Source organism: Nuphar pumila, chromosome 3 (genome assembly GCF_984573655.1).
Source record: "Nuphar pumila chromosome 3, dmNupPumi1.hap1.1, whole genome shotgun sequence".
Lineage (NCBI taxonomy): Eukaryota > Viridiplantae > Streptophyta > Magnoliopsida > Nymphaeales > Nymphaeaceae > Nuphar > Nuphar pumila.
In genome coordinates, this window is record NC_143251.1 from 144603121 (window position 1) to 144621682 (window position 18562).

The 18562-nt window shown below is 42.4% G+C and overlaps 1 pseudogene; it reads left to right on the top strand.

Annotated features, from left to right (window-relative positions):
* The first annotated feature begins 7514 nt into the window (after window positions 1-7514).
* LOC149844247 (pectinesterase pseudogene) lies at window positions 7515-9451 on the top strand (annotated as a pseudogene).
* The last annotated feature ends 9111 nt before the right edge of the window (window positions 9452-18562 follow it).

Here is an 18562-nt window from a genome sequence, read left to right on the forward strand (position 1 = left end):
ATCCACTTGATATATCATTTGGATCACATTCTTCTATGAATGTTTCATCGGCCAATGGAGATATTACATGCATATCATGCGCAACATCGTGACCATAAGCAAAGTCATAGATATCATCTGATTGATAGTAATCACTGTCTTCAGCTAATTTGTCTTCCTGTAACTGATCATACTCAGGGTATAGTTTGGACTTCACCTTGCAAACTGCACACCATTCATTTCTATATGACTTTTTTATACTCAGATATGAAGTATAATAAACTTGTTGAGCTTGCGAGGCTAATATGAATGGTTCATATGTTCCAAACCTTGATTTATGATTCACCTCCACAATGTATGTAGCTTTGTCGAGTCTTGTTGCAGTTGGATCAAACCAATGACACTTGAATAAAGTTACCCTATTATTTATGCCTAAGTAAGTCAACTCCATTATTTCCGGTATAACATCATAGTAATCATGTTCATTTTCACCGTATCTGCTACCCTTGACACACACGCCACTATTCATCGTTGATTTGTTTATACCCTAATCTTTTGTATGGAATCGATAACCATTTATGATGTACCCGTTGTAGCATTGCACAACTTTGGTCAAACCATTTTCTAAATCACATATTCCTTGATCTTTAACATCACCATGGTGGACCTACGCAAAGACATAAACAATGATTGTGATCACGGCCAATTAAGTAACTTAGTATTGTTTACAAGTACAAGATTTATGTTAGCGTCTTTACCAACTGTTTCAACCACTCCACAAACTTAGTTTCACGTTCTTTTTGTACTTCTGCATCAGTGAGATGTAAAACTTTTTTTTGCAACTCCAGATCAAATCGTCTGCAAACCACAAATACTTATATTACCGAACCATGTATGCACGTATAGAACATAAAAGAATTTATAATTATATTGCGTCTACATATACTTACTCGATGTATGGGTCGATCGCTGAGCAATTAAAAAGAATATAGATGTGTGTTGCGTCTTGCTCTTGATCTGTCAAGAGCCTTGATCGGCAACTACCAAATGCATGCCCAAGTGGTTGAAATATCGACAGCTTGTCAGTTACAGTTACTTGTTCTCCATCATCGTTACAGGGCAGGCATGTGTAACGTGTTGAAATGTGAGGTTCAAAGTACATAGATGAGAAATTTGAAATCTCTTCTAAAGTGTACGCCTCACAAATAGAGCCTTCTACTCTTGCTTTATTACAAACCTTTTTTTTTGAGGTCGAACATGCATTTGGCAAAAATATACATTTCAAATTTTAAATATCTGTCATTAAAGAGACAAATATAAAAAAACATATACCTTTCAAATATGTACATCCATCAATATTTCACAGGGCCACCAACCCTTAGTTCATATGACAAATGTATGATCAAATATTCCATAACATTGAAAAATGCTGGTGGAAATATCTTTTCTAGCAGACAAACTGTGGTGATGACAGAGTCCTCGAGATTCTTTACATCAGATACTACGACTTCCGATGCACACAATGCTCTAAAAAATCCACTCAACTCAGACAATACCCCCCATATAGGTTTGTCTAACATATCATGGAATGCCAGGGGTATCAATCATTGCATAAAGATATAACAATCATGGCTCTTCAACCCATATAATTGTCCATCGTCAATCTTCACAGCCCGAGCAATGTTAGAGACATATCCATCTGGAAATCTCAATTGTCTCAACTATTGACATACATGTTTTATTTGATCAGATCCAAGCACGTACTTTGCCTTTGGTTTCAGTACTTTGCCATTATACTCTTTGAGTTCCAATTCTGGTCTTTTACATATTACTTTTAAATCCATACGGGCCTTCGGATTATCCTTCATTTTTCCTTTAACATTCATTACTGTATTGAACACATTATCAAACACATTTTTCTCCACATGCATCACATCCAAATTATGTCGTATCAATAGGGTCGGCCAATACAGTAGTTCCCCAAAAATAGATTTCTTCGTCCAATTGTAATCCTTCCCAAATTCACAGAAGGGTGTAGGACTGCGGGCATTTGTTAATACATCTGGAAAGTATCACAATCTTCTTAGAATCTCTATGCCAGACAATCTTGTGGATGAACCTTCTATTTCAGTTGTGCCTGCTTTAAACACATTATTTTGTCGTCGAAACGGATAGTCGCTGGGTAGAAATCGACGATGACACTCAAACCAGTAAGACTTCCTTCCATGCGTCAATCTAAAAGCTTTGAAATCCTCCATGCAGTACGAACATGCCAACTTTCTATGTGTGCTCCAACCAGATAGCATACTATATGCAGAGAAGTCACTGATTGTTCATAGAACAACGACCTTCATGTTGAAATTTTGTTTTTTGTGGGCTTCATACGTGGTAACATCGTCATCCCACAGTACTTTTAGTTCATCAATCAATGACCTTAAATATACATCAAGATTTTGGCCAGGTGAGGTCAGACTAGAGATCACTAGAGATAAGAAAAGATTTGGACGTTTCATACACAACCTTGGTGGAAGGTTGTATGGAGTTACAAATACTGGCCAACATGAGTATGAAGTTGATCTACCCCCAAATGGATTAAATCCATCTGTACATAGACCGAGTCTAACATTTCGCATTTCCATTGCGAAGTTTTGATGAGTACGATCAAAGTGCTTCCAAGCTTCAGCGTCAATAGGATGTGTGATCTTGTTTTCATCGTGTCGAACTTTATTTGCATGTCATCTCATGTGTTTAGTTGTCCTTGAAGACATATATAATTGTTGCAATCTATGAGTGATAGGAAAGTAGCGGAGCGACTTGTATGAAACTTTCTTTGATCTCGTGCTACCATTGCCTCTTGTCTTTGGCTTGAACCGAAGATGCCCACATGACAGGCATGATATGTTGTTTTCTTGATCCTTGAAATACAACATACAATGATTTGGACAAACATCAATCTTTTTGTACCCCATACCTAGAGCGTTGACCATAACTTTCACACGATAGAAATTTTGTGACAATTTCTCATTTTTAGGCAACATACTCTTCACAATCATGCACAAACGGTCAAAACATGATTGACTCAAATTATACTCGGACTTCAAATTCATTAGTTGAAGAACTGCAAACAAGATAGTGTGACTCTCGCAACCGTTCAAAAGTGACTCATCAACATCTCTAAGTAAATCATAAAATTTACTAGCTGCATCCTTTGGTAATTCTTTATCTACGACAGTTCTTACATCACTAGGACTCATAGCAGAACCCAGTTCTGTTCCTGCGGCATCAAATATCAAATCCATATATGGATTATCGTGCACCACATTCACATGTGCATCAAAATTGTTTCTAAATTCTTCTCCATGAAACGTCCAATTCTGATAATCACTCACAAAACCCTTCCTGTATAGGTGATGTCTAACGCCATGAGGTTCTACAAATCGATTATTCTTACAAATCTTGCAGGGACACCTAATCCGACCTATGAGATCCACTGTACTGACACTTGCCGTTGCAAATTCAATAAAACTTTCAACACCATCCATATATTCGTGCGATAACTCATTATTCACTATCCTACGGTACATCTATTCACGGTTTGCAGTCATTTTCTTATGATGTTACGAATAATAACCTAACCAATTAAAAGAGAACCATCAAAATGCTTTGATAAAGAAAATATCAAATTTATCATGCAATATATGATGTCATACAATAACAAGAATTATGATGCATGCATTGATAACTTAATATTTTCATGTGCAAACTATTAATGACACAATACAATCATTTGAAGCATGCTTTCATTATACAATTTCACATGGAAGCCATAATCAAATTGAAAGTAACTACATACAAGCATGGATACAATTACATCAAACATTACAATACATCGTAATCATTCATATCAAACAAATGGCAAACATGTACCTCCATCAAACACACTTCAATATTCCACTAACTACTACCATGCCTAGCATGGACTCCGTACTCCAAAAATAAGAACACTTCCGTATTCATACATTAAAATCATGCTCAGCATGATCTCCGAACTCCAACAAAGCAACCCTAAATATCAACAACTAAGTGAGTGTGTCAGCAATAAAGTGTTACATCTAATAAATTAAATAACATATGATACGCTTGAATCACTTACTCACCACGGGTATTTATCCGATTTGCAATTTTTTTGTCACTTACTTACCACGGGTGGGTGAGCACAAGCTGGTTCCATTGAGAAATCTGCACAAAAAAAACACTGTTTTAAAATTAAGTCACAAAAAAAAATGAGTCAAATGAAAATATTTTGCATAGGCCTTGAGAAGCCCAATACGCAATGACCTACCGAAACCGCAGGGGGTCGACCCCCTGCAGGAACACAGGGGGTCGACCCCTTGTCGGAAATTGCAGGGGGTCGACCCCCTGCCGAAACATAGGAGGTTGACCCCCTGCGTTTCGGCAGGGGAGTCGACCCTCTACCGGAACATAGGGGGTTAACCTCATGCCTGTTCCGGCAAGGGATCGACCCCCTGTCTGTTCTGGCAGGGGGTGAACCCTCTGCGGGAACAGGTAGGGGGTCGACCCCCTGCCTTTCCGGCAAGGGGTTAACCCCCTGCAGGAACAGGCAGGGGGTCGACCCCCTGTCGAAAAAAGCATGGGGGTCGACCCCCTGCCGGAAAACGCAGGGGGGAGGGGGGGGACCCCCTTAATACCTGTCTCCGGGCGGCGGGGCCTGCAGACGACGGACGGTGGGGCCGACGAACGACGGGAGCGTGAGTAACGAAAGAAGAAAAGGAAAAGAGGTCTGGGATTAGGTTTATGCGACAATTCGCGATGGCTTGGCGACTGATTAATTCCGTCGCTAAGCTATCGTAAATCAAATTTACGAACATAGCGACGAAATATATTCTGTCGCCAATTCCGTCACTAATTAGCAACGGAAAATAGTTCTTCGCAAATGACGTCGCTAAATGTTGCGTCCGTTACGACAAAATATTTTGTCGCAAAATCCGTCACTAATTAGCAACGGTTTTTGCGACGGGATATCTTTCGTCGCTATGTTCCTAAATTTCATTGATTATAGCGACGGATGTTTTTCTCTCGTTAATCCGTCGCTAACTAGCGACGGAATTATTCTGTCACGAAATTCCGTCATTAACAACCTATTTGCTTGTAGTGCACGATGATAGTTTCAGTATATAGCAGTCGCCTCACGGCGATAGACTGTCGAAAAAATAGTCACCTCACGGTGTCTGTCGTCATTGACCTGTGACTTACGTCGCCCCACGGTGACCATCGCAGTCGACTGTCAGCGCAAAAATTGCCAACAGGCCCAAGCCTGTAGATACGCCGAAAAAATGCTTGAACCACGCGCAACGAAAGTGTGGTAGGCTCATAACCCAATGTTGGTGTATCTGCAGAATCAAACACAGAAAGCAGACCTGAAGACGCCATGGTGTGCGAGTGTGGATGCTCGATGTGTTTTCCTTAGTCGGTTGACGCCCACGATGAGCCTAGGCCTTAACCTTATGTAGAATTTGGGTAGGCTAATAGCTATGAATGTCTCATCATCTTCATGACAGCCTACTCTCTTATATAACTGGAGAAAAAGACACTTATGTGAATGTGGTCTCTCCACACTCACATAACTCCTACCCACTAACTCTCCATTATGTGGCTTAGTAAGAGTCTCACTAATGATGTCAAACTGGATCACCTAATGAGTTGAACCCAGATCCGTTATGTCCAACAAAATAGTGATTATTGGTCATGCGTATCATATTCAGCACTACAAAAGAAACAATTTGAAAAGCAACGCCCTCTATCATTTTGGACGGAACAACAACACATAAATCTTCCTGTCATAAAGTTACTGATTCCAGGGGAGTGGTTGGAATGGAAAGAAGTTTTGAAGAATAGGACACTTTATTAGCTGACATTTGAAACTGTTGGCATTTAAAAATCACACCAATGTGTTGAGGTGCCATCCAATTGATGACCACAGTTTTTTGTGCCCAATCTATTTTGCTTTAACATGATTTCAACATAGAGCTTTTATTAAATGATAGTTCATAGATTGGGAACCAAATCATGCATCACGTTTGAGCATCTTTGTTTTCTACTGTTGTTAAACAAATAGTGAGGGGTGCCCTACGGCTTGGTGATAATAAGGGGTACCCAACCAAAAGTAGTGTATGTTGCAACCATATTCGTTGCTTGCACCAACCAAGCATTCCCTCTGTTCCCTTTTCATCCTAGGACAGGCATGAGCTTGGGTATCACAGCGATGCTTGATGCCTTGGGGACCATATTAATGGTTTAGGTGGATGATGAGTTCGGTGTGAAAAATGGTTGTAGTTTTATTTATCCCAATGTGGGGCATGGATAGAACTACAAAATCCAACCATTTAAGAGCGGATTGAGTAAAATGGCGTTTCACAAGGTTGAAATAAAATGCCAATACAGGACATGACACCTGTACTCGTTCTGCTGGTGATCAGTTCCTCTAGGCAAGATAGGTGGCACTTTCATAAGGATGTCCATGGATCGGATTTTCTGATATTCAACTGGATCTAACTGCATTTAGTCAGATTTTTAAGCACAAAACATATTTGATTGTAATCAGATTCAGATATGGTTTTGAATTTTGCTATTGAATCAGACCGATAAGCGGATTTGATGGATATTTTCATCCAATTACTTGTAAAAATTCAGACATGATGTGAGCTTTTCTCCATCTGAATTCTAATCTCCGATTAGCCTGAATATGGTATTTCGCCGTATCCGGACTGAATCCAAACCGTTTACATGCCTACACTTTCATGTTGACCTTTTACATAAAACATTTTATCTGATCTGCTTCCCAACCATTCTGCCTTTAGTAGAAAGACAAGGGGTTTTCACTTGGTACCAGCATGAGGGCCGATCAGGTGCAATTGCATTGCACAAAAAAATGTGATGCTCCACTGCCTGGCTGCATAACACCTGTCCAACTCGGACTATGGGACCCACGAACATTAGCCATTCTTGGCACATTTTGTGGGACCCAGCAACACGCATCGTGCAAAGAGATGTGGTGTCACATTGAATTTGTGCAATGGCATTGCACCTGATTCCAACTTGGATACGTGTTAAAATGCCATATCACCCAGAATTTCCTGCTGCCTCCGAGAAGTGTTGTATAAATCTGAAAGTCCATGAGATAACAGATCTTTTGGAGTGCCTACAACTACCCAAATCTGGTCTTTCGTGTGCCATCCAAACACCCTCATTAGGAACCTCATAAAAGAGAACAAAAGGAAGCAGGGTAAGCAAGAAAGAACCTTTAAAAGGCGCTTTTGACATAGCAAAGTTATGCGGAGAATACAAAGAATTCATGTGAAACTTTACAATTTGTCTGGGCTGCACCAAATCTTGAATGAATGGAAAAGCATGTTTAGGTAGCAAGGCACATATAATTCCTCTCTTGGCTATTTACATATATGATCGTGGACCACGAATCACAGACGTGAAGAAACACCAACTACCAAATTGTGACCATGGCTTGGCCGCCTTCAAGGTCTCTTCTTCCTCTGGGTCTCTTCCTCTTTCTTTACCTGGTTCAATCATTTCCTTTAACACACTACCCTGTTTCTCAAAATGAATATGATCGCGTCGACGGATCGATATCGATCCTTGGCATCGCAATGAACGCGACGATCGGTAAGGTTCAAACGGCGATCAACTCGATCTATGGCTTCATGCCATTGTCAGTGGATCAAAGAGAGCAAACTGCAGTGAGGGATTGCATAGAGCTTCTTGACCTCTCAGCCCAAGAACTCACTTGGTCTTTGTCAAAACTGAACACATTGCACTCTAGGTCTTCATCAGCAGATGTGGTCTCATGGCTGAGTGCTGCATTAGGCAACCAAGATACGTGCCTAGAAGGCTTCATGGGCACACGCAGCCAAGTAGGGGAGTACATAAAGGGGCACTTGGACCATATAACACTAGTAGTAGGTAGTATGTTAGCAATGGTGCGTAATGTGCACAGCCTGCCTATAGAACCGGCCACCTGGGTCAATTTCTCGACCGTCGACCATGGTTTTCCGGCCTGGTTTCATGCCGATGACCGGCAGTTCTTCCGCATGGGACCGAAGCAAAATGTTGATGCCGTGGTTGCGATGGATGGTAACGGGAATTACACCTCTATCATGGAAGCCATAGATGCTGCTCCTAACCATAGTGCTAGGAAGTATGTGATTCATGTGAAGCGTGGGGTGTATAGAGAATATGTGCAGATAAAGAAGAAGAAGACCAACATAGTCTTGATTGGCGAGGGGAGGGGAGTCACAGTTATCTCTGGAAACAGGAACTTCTTGCAGGGATTCACCACCTTCCGCAGTGCCACATTTGGTAATCTCTCTCTCTCTCTCTCTCACAATTGAGCTCATCAAAATGTTGGATTTGGGTTCACCCTTGCGGCTTAAAAATTGGATCCGGATTTGGATCATTCACGATCCAGATTTTATCAAATCTAGTTCAACCATGATATTAATGTGTCAACTTTATACTTTGTTAATTCTAAAAGTACCGCTGATTCTATCCATCTGGCAGTGTGATATCATGGAACTTGATTTATGGGTTTGATCCTGATTCGTACTCACGGGCTTTCTTCCCGGGTTGGCCTGGGTAGGGATCCAAACCCATTCACAGACATGGCACAGACGAGCCGTTTCCTCTTTGCAGTTCTTCCTCCTTTCTTCTTTTGAGATGAATCCGTTTGTCATCGTCTGCAGCTATCTCGGGAGCAGGCTTCGTAGCCCGAGACATCACGTTCCGAAACACGGCCGGGCCACAGAGTGGCCAAGCCGTGGCCCTGCGGGTCGACTCGGACCGGTCGGCCTTCTTCGGGTGCAGCATAGAGGGCTACCAGGACACACTCTACTCCCACTCCCTCCGCCAATTCTACCGCGAATGCTTCATCTACGGCACCGTCGACTTCATCTTCGGCAACGGTGCGGCCGTCTTCCAGAACTGCAACATCTACGCTCGGAAGCCGCTTCCCAACCAGAAGATCTCCATCACCGCACAGGGACGTAAGGACGCTAATCAGAATACTGGCTTTGTCATACACAACTCCTGGATCCACCCGACTTCGGACCTAGCCCCGGTCGTCTCGAATTACCCGGCCTACCTGGGCCGACCTTGGAAACCGTATGCCCGGACAGTCTTCATGCAGACCTTCATGGGCAACCTCATCCAGCCTGAAGGGTGGCTCGAGTGGGTTGACCACGCTTATGATGCCACGGTCTACTATGGGGAGTATGAGAACCATGGACCGGGTTCGAACCTTAGAGGCCGGGTCAAGTGGCAGGGTTTTCACGTGCTTGGATCCGAGTTGCAGGCGAGAGCTTTCACCGTCGGTACTTTTATCGATGGAAGTGCATGGCTGCCCCAGACCGGTGTGCCGTTCTTGGCCGGGCTCCACAGTTGAAGGATTAGCATTTAACAGCTTATTTAATTGTATCTAATTTGTTGAATATTGTTGTTAGTTTTGGAATTGGCCTGATGTAAACCCAATCTTTTGTGTCTAAATTAATGGTGATTTCTCTTGGTAGAGTAATTAATTAGGCGTGGATGTTATTTGTGGGGGAGGTAAAGATGATACGGACGACTAGACCATGCCAACGCTCAAGGTAGGTTAGGCCAGCCCAGCCTAACTAGACCACAACAAGTTATATAAGGCTGGGAAAGACCACAGTAAGTCAGTTATATCCAGGGGTGTCAACAGTCAGGTTTGGCTGGGACCCAGGTAGAACCAGACCTGGTCCTGATTTTCGGGTATGATATTGGGTCCGGATCCAGGTCTAATCAGACCCAGACTAAGAGAAACCATACCCGGCCCAGATAAGAACTACATGAACCAGACCAGGTAAAACAATATTTTTTATCATTTTTACATTGAAATTTTTTGGGTCTTAATCGAAATTCAGGTCGGGGCCAGGTCTGGTATAAAATTTCACAAACTATACCCGGATCCATGTATTAATCGAACCTGATTCGGGTCTTAATCAGGTCTTCTTATTTATCACCATATCCAGACCCTATAAGGTTTGGTACGGGTCAGGTCCAGGTAAAACTGACCGTTGACACCCCTAGTTATATCCCACGAGAACTTTGATCTCTCTCTCTCTCTCTCTCTCTCTCTCTCTCTCTCTCTCTCTCTCTTCACCCTTGCCCTCTGTCACCGACCTCCAACGCCGGCTCTTCCTTCGACCAGGGTCACCGTCGTTAGAGTTTGGAGGCCGACTTTCGTTTTGGGTAGTTCGCCCTCCTTCTCTCTCTCTCCATATATATATATATATATATATATATATATATATATATATATATATATATATATATATATATATATATATATATATATATATATATATATATATATATATATATATGTCTCTCTCTCGCGACCTCCTTTCCAATGCACCTCATTGCCCTGGGGCCACCATCGTCAGAGAGAGACCCCTGCAATGATCGTCCCTTGCCGGAGAGATCCATTATTGAAGATTATTGAACCCCCGCTCACGCCAGACCTCCTCCACGGATTACCATTGTCGGAGTTTGACCCGCCAGAGAGAGAGAGCGGAACCCTACTTTCCCCTTTCCTCGCTATACATCCTCTTTGCCCGTTGCGCCCTCTCTCAACTGTTGCTCCTCCATTGCCAGACCACCGTCATCCTTCTCAAATACAGCTACCTGTGAACCATCTTCCTCAAAACCCTCGCACCTTCTCCTATCCACCTGATCCCTTTACCACCATCTTCCTCGAAACCCTCTAACACTGAAAAGGATGACTCCCATACCTAAAGAAAAATCATCGGGTGGCAGAGTTCAGGTTTTGATCGAGAGGGGTTTAAGCGACGGGGTTTGATCGTCAGGTTTCGGTAGTTCTTGATCGATAGGGGTATGAGCGAAGGGTCGACAGGGTTCTACAATGAGCATCCATTGTTTCCCTCATGACAAAGAAGAGACATATGAAAGAGGCATTGAAGATGAAATAGTCCACCCCAACCTTCCCTCTTTGGCACTTGGGCCATCAACGCTGCTGCAACTTAAGCGCATCCAACATCGCCATCTCCGATCGGTTGGGCACGTCAAACACCGTCGGAGGCCCTAGCCTGTGCTGAGTTTCGTCGGAGGAGCTAAGCACCGATAGAGTCCCCAACCCTCATAGGTGTGCCTCTTTCTCTCTCTCTCTCGAGCTCCCCTCTCTTTTCCTCTCTGCAACCCCAACACCAGGGGATCAGGATGCAAAGATGGAGGCTTCGACCTCTCGTAGTATCTGCGTTCTGTTTGGTTGATCGTCTTCCTCAATGGAGCTTCTTTCCACTCTTCGACTAGGCTTAATGAGCGATTCCTTCTTCCCAGCGGTGGATTGATCATCTGATCGTCTATCGACGTTCTTCCATGACAATCAGAGCATCTGCCTTCGGAATTAGGACTTCGGGCTCCATTGTTTCCTTTCATGGTTTGTTGTTAGCACAAGTCCATGTTTTTTCCCATCTCTCTCTCTCATCTCTTTCCCTTTTTTAGAGATTTGTAGGCCCCACCATCGATGCTCTTATTTATCTAGATGTTCGTGGTTTTGTTATGCACCCCTCATCGAGCTTTTTCTGGGGGCTTGCTTCTGATCTCTCGTTGAGGGTCAATGAGTGAGCCCTCAATTTCATTAAGGAGGTTGTCAATGACTGGGGTGCAGCCTTTGTGCTACTTCGGTGGGGATTCGATGTTGTCCTGCCTTTCAGACTCAAATATCGGTTCTTCTCTAAGCTTTCAGAGATCCTCTGATCTTACTTAGATGTGGGCTCCCTTCGTATTTTGGGCATCAGGCATTTTCTACTAGCGATTAGACGGGAGCCTCTAGAATCGTGCTCTGCTAAGGCGATGCTTGTTTTGCTTTTCTTCATCCGTGAGCTTCCGGAATGGGTTGCTGATCGGGGATGGTAGCAGGTCTCATCTTCTTGGCAAAGCTCCTTCCAAGTTGTTCTCTCCAGATCTCAGTTGAGTCATGCTAGGCTGAGGGATTGGTGGTGTGCTACTTGTTTCTCTCTGGACTTTTAGAAACACCTTGATTATCATAAGTGTGGCTCATCTTTTCTCTCTCGTCGTCACCCAGTCTAGAAGCAAAGGCGATTAAGCACCTCATATCCCTATTCATCGGGGAAGACTCTTGTCACTCAAGATTTTTATGGGTTGGGGTGTCATCCTACAAGTCAAAATTCTAAATGGCGTCCCTGACAATTATTCTTCTGGCCGTGGGTGCAGATTGGCGATCTTCAGAAGCCAGTGAATTCATTTTATACAGTCAAGATTGGATCTATCTAGGTCCTGGTCCGACTGCAACATTTCGGGTTTTATTTTCCATTGTATGCTCTGGTTATGCTAGCCCCATCTCCGACGTATGATGGCATCTCTCAGCCGTCGAAAGTTCTGCCAGGGGTGCCCCCCCAAAAATCTCGCTCTGCCATCAATGTTTCATCTCTTGGAAATTTGTCGCTCATTATTTCTTTTGTATGGAGCTCGGTGTCTGATTCTTATTGCACTGATTCCTGAGGTAGATTGGCAGCGCTATTGGGTAGGCATGCTCGTAAGGAGCATAGGATGATTTTGCCTTCATCGTCATCAAAAGTTCTGCCAAGAGTGGGCCCACATAAATTTGGCCTTGCTAGCAATGTTTTCTCTCCTGGAGTTCATTTACTCATTATTTCTCATGCTCGGGGCTTGGTGTCTGCTTCTAATTGTGCCTCTTCTCGTAATAGCTTAGAGGCACGGTTGGGCACGCTTGTGTGTGGTGGGCAAAGAACAATTTTGCCATCGTCCCTCATTATTTTTCCCTTCAGACGTTTTGATTATTTGGTTATCAATCTTTTTGCGTTTAATGCCAGAACCAACCTAGCAATCAGATGCATGGTGCTTGGCTTTTCAATTTCGCGTCATCTTCCTTTATCACATTATGTCTTTGAGGTTTTTTCTTCTGCCCCAACTTTTGATCTTTCGCCAAACAGTGTTTCATTCGGTAGTCCAGCGTGGGGTCAGGTTAGCCACTTGTTTACGCCTTTGCTTCGGCAGCGTTCCAATCCACAACCCCTGGGTGTTGAGGTTGTCGACGTTGCTGGATATCTCTCTCCTTATCGCAGTTGCAAGCTATATCTGCTGGCATGGATTCTATGATTTCAACTATCTCTGCTATTATTGGGGACTCTCTTTGCCACTTCGATGGAACAGACTGTGAGCAGATGGGCATTTTCAATGGTCACTAGAGGTCGTTTGTTAGTGTCGGGAGTGTTCAACAAATCATAAATGGTCAGCGAAAAAGTAGGAGGTCTTCCTCAATTGTTTCGGCTATCGATGTTAGGTATCTAAGAAGGTCATCTCGGTCCCACCAGCCCCAGGTTTTTCCAGATTTTGTGCCATAAAAACTGTTTATTGGAATATTAGGGGCCTGAATTGTCCCACGAAATGCCTGTTTTTGGCTAATTGGGTTAGGGAGGAGAAGCCCGACTTGCTTGCTTGCTTTATGTGAAACTAAAATGGAAGTCATCCCCTTCGCGATCACCACTAGCATCTGGCAGGGAGCTGATCATTTCTTTAAGCCTGCGGTCAACCATGCGGGAGGTATCCTTATCTTGAGGAAGCAGTCTTTAAATTTATCTCAGCTGGACATGGGTATTTTAACTTTGTCTGTTGCTTTCAATTTGCAGGCAGTTGGTAGAAGGGTCGTGGTTTCAGTTGTTTATGGCCCTAATCTAACTGCCATGAGACCCGCATTCTAGGATGACTTAGATAGGGTCATTGTTTCTAGCGCGGAGTGTCACCTTCTTATGGGGGATTTCACTTGTTTGCTATATATTCATGACTCTAATAACCTTGTCATTCCTAATCCCTCTGTGTGAGGTTTCCAAGACTTTGTTCATCGGTATCTCCTATACCCTATCCCTTTAATCAGGGAGCATTTCTCTTGGTCGAATAGGTGGTCTCGCCCGTATTGTCGGGTTCTTGACAGGGTTTTTGTCACTCCTAATTTACTGGACTTCATTCCCGACGTTAAGTATGCGTTGCTTGCTCCCTCAATCTCGGACCATGAGCAAATCATCACTCATTGGGGGGATGACTTTAAATCCACCAGGAGCTTTGTGTTTGAAGAATGGTGGCTCTAGGAGCTAGATTTTCACATGGTTATTGCTATTTCTTGGAACAAACCTTCTGATGAGCATTGGGCGGCTCTCTGGGTCCAAAAGAAGCTTTCTCGTCTAGCTAAGGATATCAAGGTCTGGCTTCATAGTCATAATATAGAGAGATTTCAGCAAATGGCTGCATGGGATCATGAGATTTCTGCGTTGTATCAGTCTATGTCTTCCTCTGACTCTCTCTGATTTGCAACTTCTCAGTTTTCAGGTCAAGTCCTTAGAGTTAACTATGTTCTTGAAAAGCTGAAGGGTCAAAGAGGAAATTCATTGGAAACAGAGATCTAGGGTGAAATGGCTTGCGACTGGTGATAGCAACACTAAATTTTTTCACTCATATGCTGCCCATCGTCATAGGAGGAAGATTGTTCCTTTCATCTTTATTGGGGGTGTTCCCTATCTCAATCAGCATGTTAATCAGGCAGTCACGCTGTATTTTAAGGCTTTATATTATGCTTTGTTTGCTGCGAAGGGTGTCATTGGTAATGTCCTAGTTGGGTCGATTCAGCATGAACAAGCTAGATTTATGCAAAGGAGGTTCTCTGAAGATGAGATTTTTAGGGCCATTAAGGATCTATTAGGTTGGAAAGCACCTGGTATTGACGACTTTCATGTCGACTTTTTCAGAATCTTTTGGGATTGTGTTGAGTTAGACGTGGTGAGCATGTTTGACGAGTTCTATCGTAACTCCAGATTGCCTTATCATTTTCGCGTAGCTATTATTTTGCTTATTCCAAAAGACGATGGGGCCACTGATATTTCTCGGTTCTGACCGATCTTGGTTATGAGTGCTCTCTATTGGATGTTTGCCAAGGTTTTGACAAATTGGATGAAATCGGTGGCTCACCAAATTTTTTAAGACTCTCAGTTTGCCTTCATCCGTAATAAGAGGGTCCAGCACTCGATCATCATGGCGTCCAAGGTTGTTCATTCCTTGCAGCATAGCAGTCAGCTGTATTTTGTCCTTAAATTAGATTTTCACAAAACTTTTGATTTCGTGCATTAACCCTTCTTATTTCAAACGTTATCAAATTTTGGTATTGGTCATCATTTTTCTGGTTGTGTGAGGGAGCTAGTCTCAAATGCCTGGGCCATGTTAAATATCAATGGTGTTAGAGGAGACCGGTTCAAGTTGGGGTGAGGTCTGCGGCAAGGGTGCCCTCTCTCGCCTTTGTTGTTCAATGTGATTGTTGAGGGTCTTGTGGCCTTGATTAAGAGGGCCGCGACATCACGATTCATTGATCCTTTGCAGGTTCCGGACTTCCCTAGTCATATTCTTACTTATTCTGATAATATGATCATTTTTTGTCGTGTAAATGTTCAACAGATGCTTAGGTTCAAGCTTATCCTTCATTTCTTCCTCTCTCTATTTGGGTTTTCTCTGAATGAGAACAAATGCTCTCTTACTATGTTCAATGTTCAGTTCACTATGCTTGCAGCTGGGAGGAGGATTTATAATTACATTATTTCTGAGTTGTCTATAATGTACCTGGGCTTGCCGTTACAAGTGAAGTGTCTCTCTTCTGCTGCATGGGCTCTGACGCTTCAAAAAGTGAAGTGCAAATTACTATTGTGGCAGTCGTCTTATCTCTCTATTGCTGGCCGTATGACTTTTGTCAAACATATTTTTTCCACTATTCCAGATTTTTTCATGTCTATGTTTGTGATGCCTGTGAGAGTGGAGAAGCAGCTGACGTGCTTGCTGGCAGGTTTTCTATGGTTTGGGTGTCAACTCAAGGGTAAACACAACTTGATTAGTTGGTGTTTGGTGGTCTTACCTTGGCATATGGTTGGCTTAGGCGCTCATGCGCCCAGACTGCAGAGCATTGTTCTTATCGCCAAGCAATGTTGGCTAGCCCTCCAACCAGATAACCCTTGTGCTCGTTTGCTTCTTACTAAATATGGGGCTCCTGCTCTTATCCCAATTCGCTTGGGAACCCGGGGTTTGACATTCTCGCACTTGCATAAATTATGGTTGAGGGCTTTAGCCTTCTTCAGAGACCATTTTGAGGACTCCAAAAAATTTGGTCATTAGTTGCACTGGGCGCTGGCGCCAAGCAGGGAGTTTCTCACCTCCAAAGTCTATAGATCGTTGCTCTTCCCGAGGGCTGATTGGTTGCCCGAGAGTGTGCTTTGTGCGAAGGAACATTCTCCCCATTCTTGGGTCCTGGCTTGGTTAATTTTGCACGATAGGATTCAGACCTACAGTAATTTAAAGAAGTGAGGCCTTCAACTCTCGAGTTAGTGTGTGCTTTGTCAAACTGCGAAAGAATCTACATTTCACTTGTTCTGGTCTTGCCTAATATTTGTGGAACTCTTTAACAGAACCTAGAGGCATCCAGAAGTGTTTGTTAAGGAGGAGTTCTTTGCACTCGATCTGATTTTGGGCCCGGTTTGTATTAGACATAACACAAGGTGGAGGTTGATCTGGCAGACATGGTTGCTTACCTCTTTGTGGTTTGTTTGGATGGCACACAACAATGCTCATTTTTGTCAAATTCTAGTTAACATCCATTATCTGGTGCATAAAATTTTGGTGAATGTTTATGCGATCCTGTGTATGCATCTTAGGGATCTCCCGCTCCCTCCTATTGACGCTCTCCCTCTTTTGCCGCCCTCTAGGCCAGCGGCGCCCGTTTTGTTTGTCTGATTCATGGGTTCAACATTTTGTTCATGAGTGGTAATGTTGTACTTCTTTGCTCTCTCTCTCTCTCTCTCTCTTTGTGTGTGTGTATAGACCCCACTTAACTTCTAAACATGGTACAACTTAAATGAGTCCATATTAAACAAAGTTGAAGTTTGGATCCAGTTTCAGATAGAATATCTGTAATCCAAACTTGATTGAGTATGAACTATCCACTTATATAGATATCAATATCCAACACATACCATTGCTTAAAAATGATATATGGGTCCAATGGGTATCATTACTTAAAAACAATATATGGATCCAATAGGTTTGGATACAGAGTCAAACATAATACGAAGTCTGGATATGGCTTGACTCCAACTCTCATAGTGTAAAACTAGCACGGCAAATTGGACTATCTCCCCTTTATATAGTATGAAACAAACACCAATAAGTACTCCATGGGATTTAAAACACTATGATTCATTTTCATATGCAATTTACTTTCATATATGAAAACGGATCCTTATTTCCAAACCTTTATGGGATAACTCTATAAAGTAGGAATTACAAGCAGCAAGCAAAAGTAGTCCCTTAGTTATGCCGTTTAGTTGCCTACATAGGGCAACTCTATTAGCATGATAGAAGGATCATGAAGATTTAGTGGAAGTTCGTTTGAAATGGTCCAACCCGAACTTCCAATTAACACATGAAGATGGATCAGATCTCTCTAAGAATCGATGTTGTTGGAAACCGATTTGGGCTGAGTCGAGCCCAAACCCCTTCGATTTTTTGGTTAATTATTTTAATTTTCGAGAATTTTTTCATTTAAAACACATGAAAGGAATATTGATGACATTTTAAAAATATGCCAACTTTATTCCCATATTTTTCAAAGTGGCCTAAGCTGAAAAGTGATGATATTTACCCTAAAACAAATTTAAATGTTTCTTTATTATGAATTTCAATAATTCTAACATCTTATAGCTGACATTTTTGAAATTTTCTGATTTTTGTTAAAAATCATTGTTCAAATGGTCCGATTCAAGTCGATTCGATTTGACTTGATTCAGTCCTATTTTCCATTTTTTTTTAAAACAGATTCTGACAATATTGCTAAAACAGAAGGAATTGCCTTGTATGATATCAAGGATTTTAAATTACCCGAAGCCCAAACTTTTGGACAATCGGCATCTTGTTCTAATTAGACGTGAGCAGATTTTACTGATATTTAAAGAACAAAATTTTTCAATTTTCTAGCTACATTTCGAGTGCAAAAAAATTGAAAGAGTGAGATTTATGACTGTGGTTCGAAATTAGTAGGGCTAACAAGTTATTAGCTTAATGGAATACCAACAAGTAACATTATGAGAGAGAGAGAGTGTGTGTGTGTCATACATAGGGGTGTCAATGGATCGGGTTTGACCCGGATCCAACCCGTACCAAACCCTATAGAGTCAGTGTTTGGTGATAAATAAGGAGGTCCGATTTGAATCCCGGTCAGACTTGGACCAGATTTTCAGGTATGGTATCGGGTCTGAACCTGGGTCTAATTGGATCTACTGTAAGAGATATACCCAGACCCCATGAACCAGACCTGGACCATATCCGGTAAAATAATATTTTTTATCAATTTTACATTGAAAAATTGTGAGTCTTAATGGAAACTTGCGTCGGCCGCGAGTCTGGAATAAAATTTTACAAGCCATAACCGGGTCCATGTATTAATCTG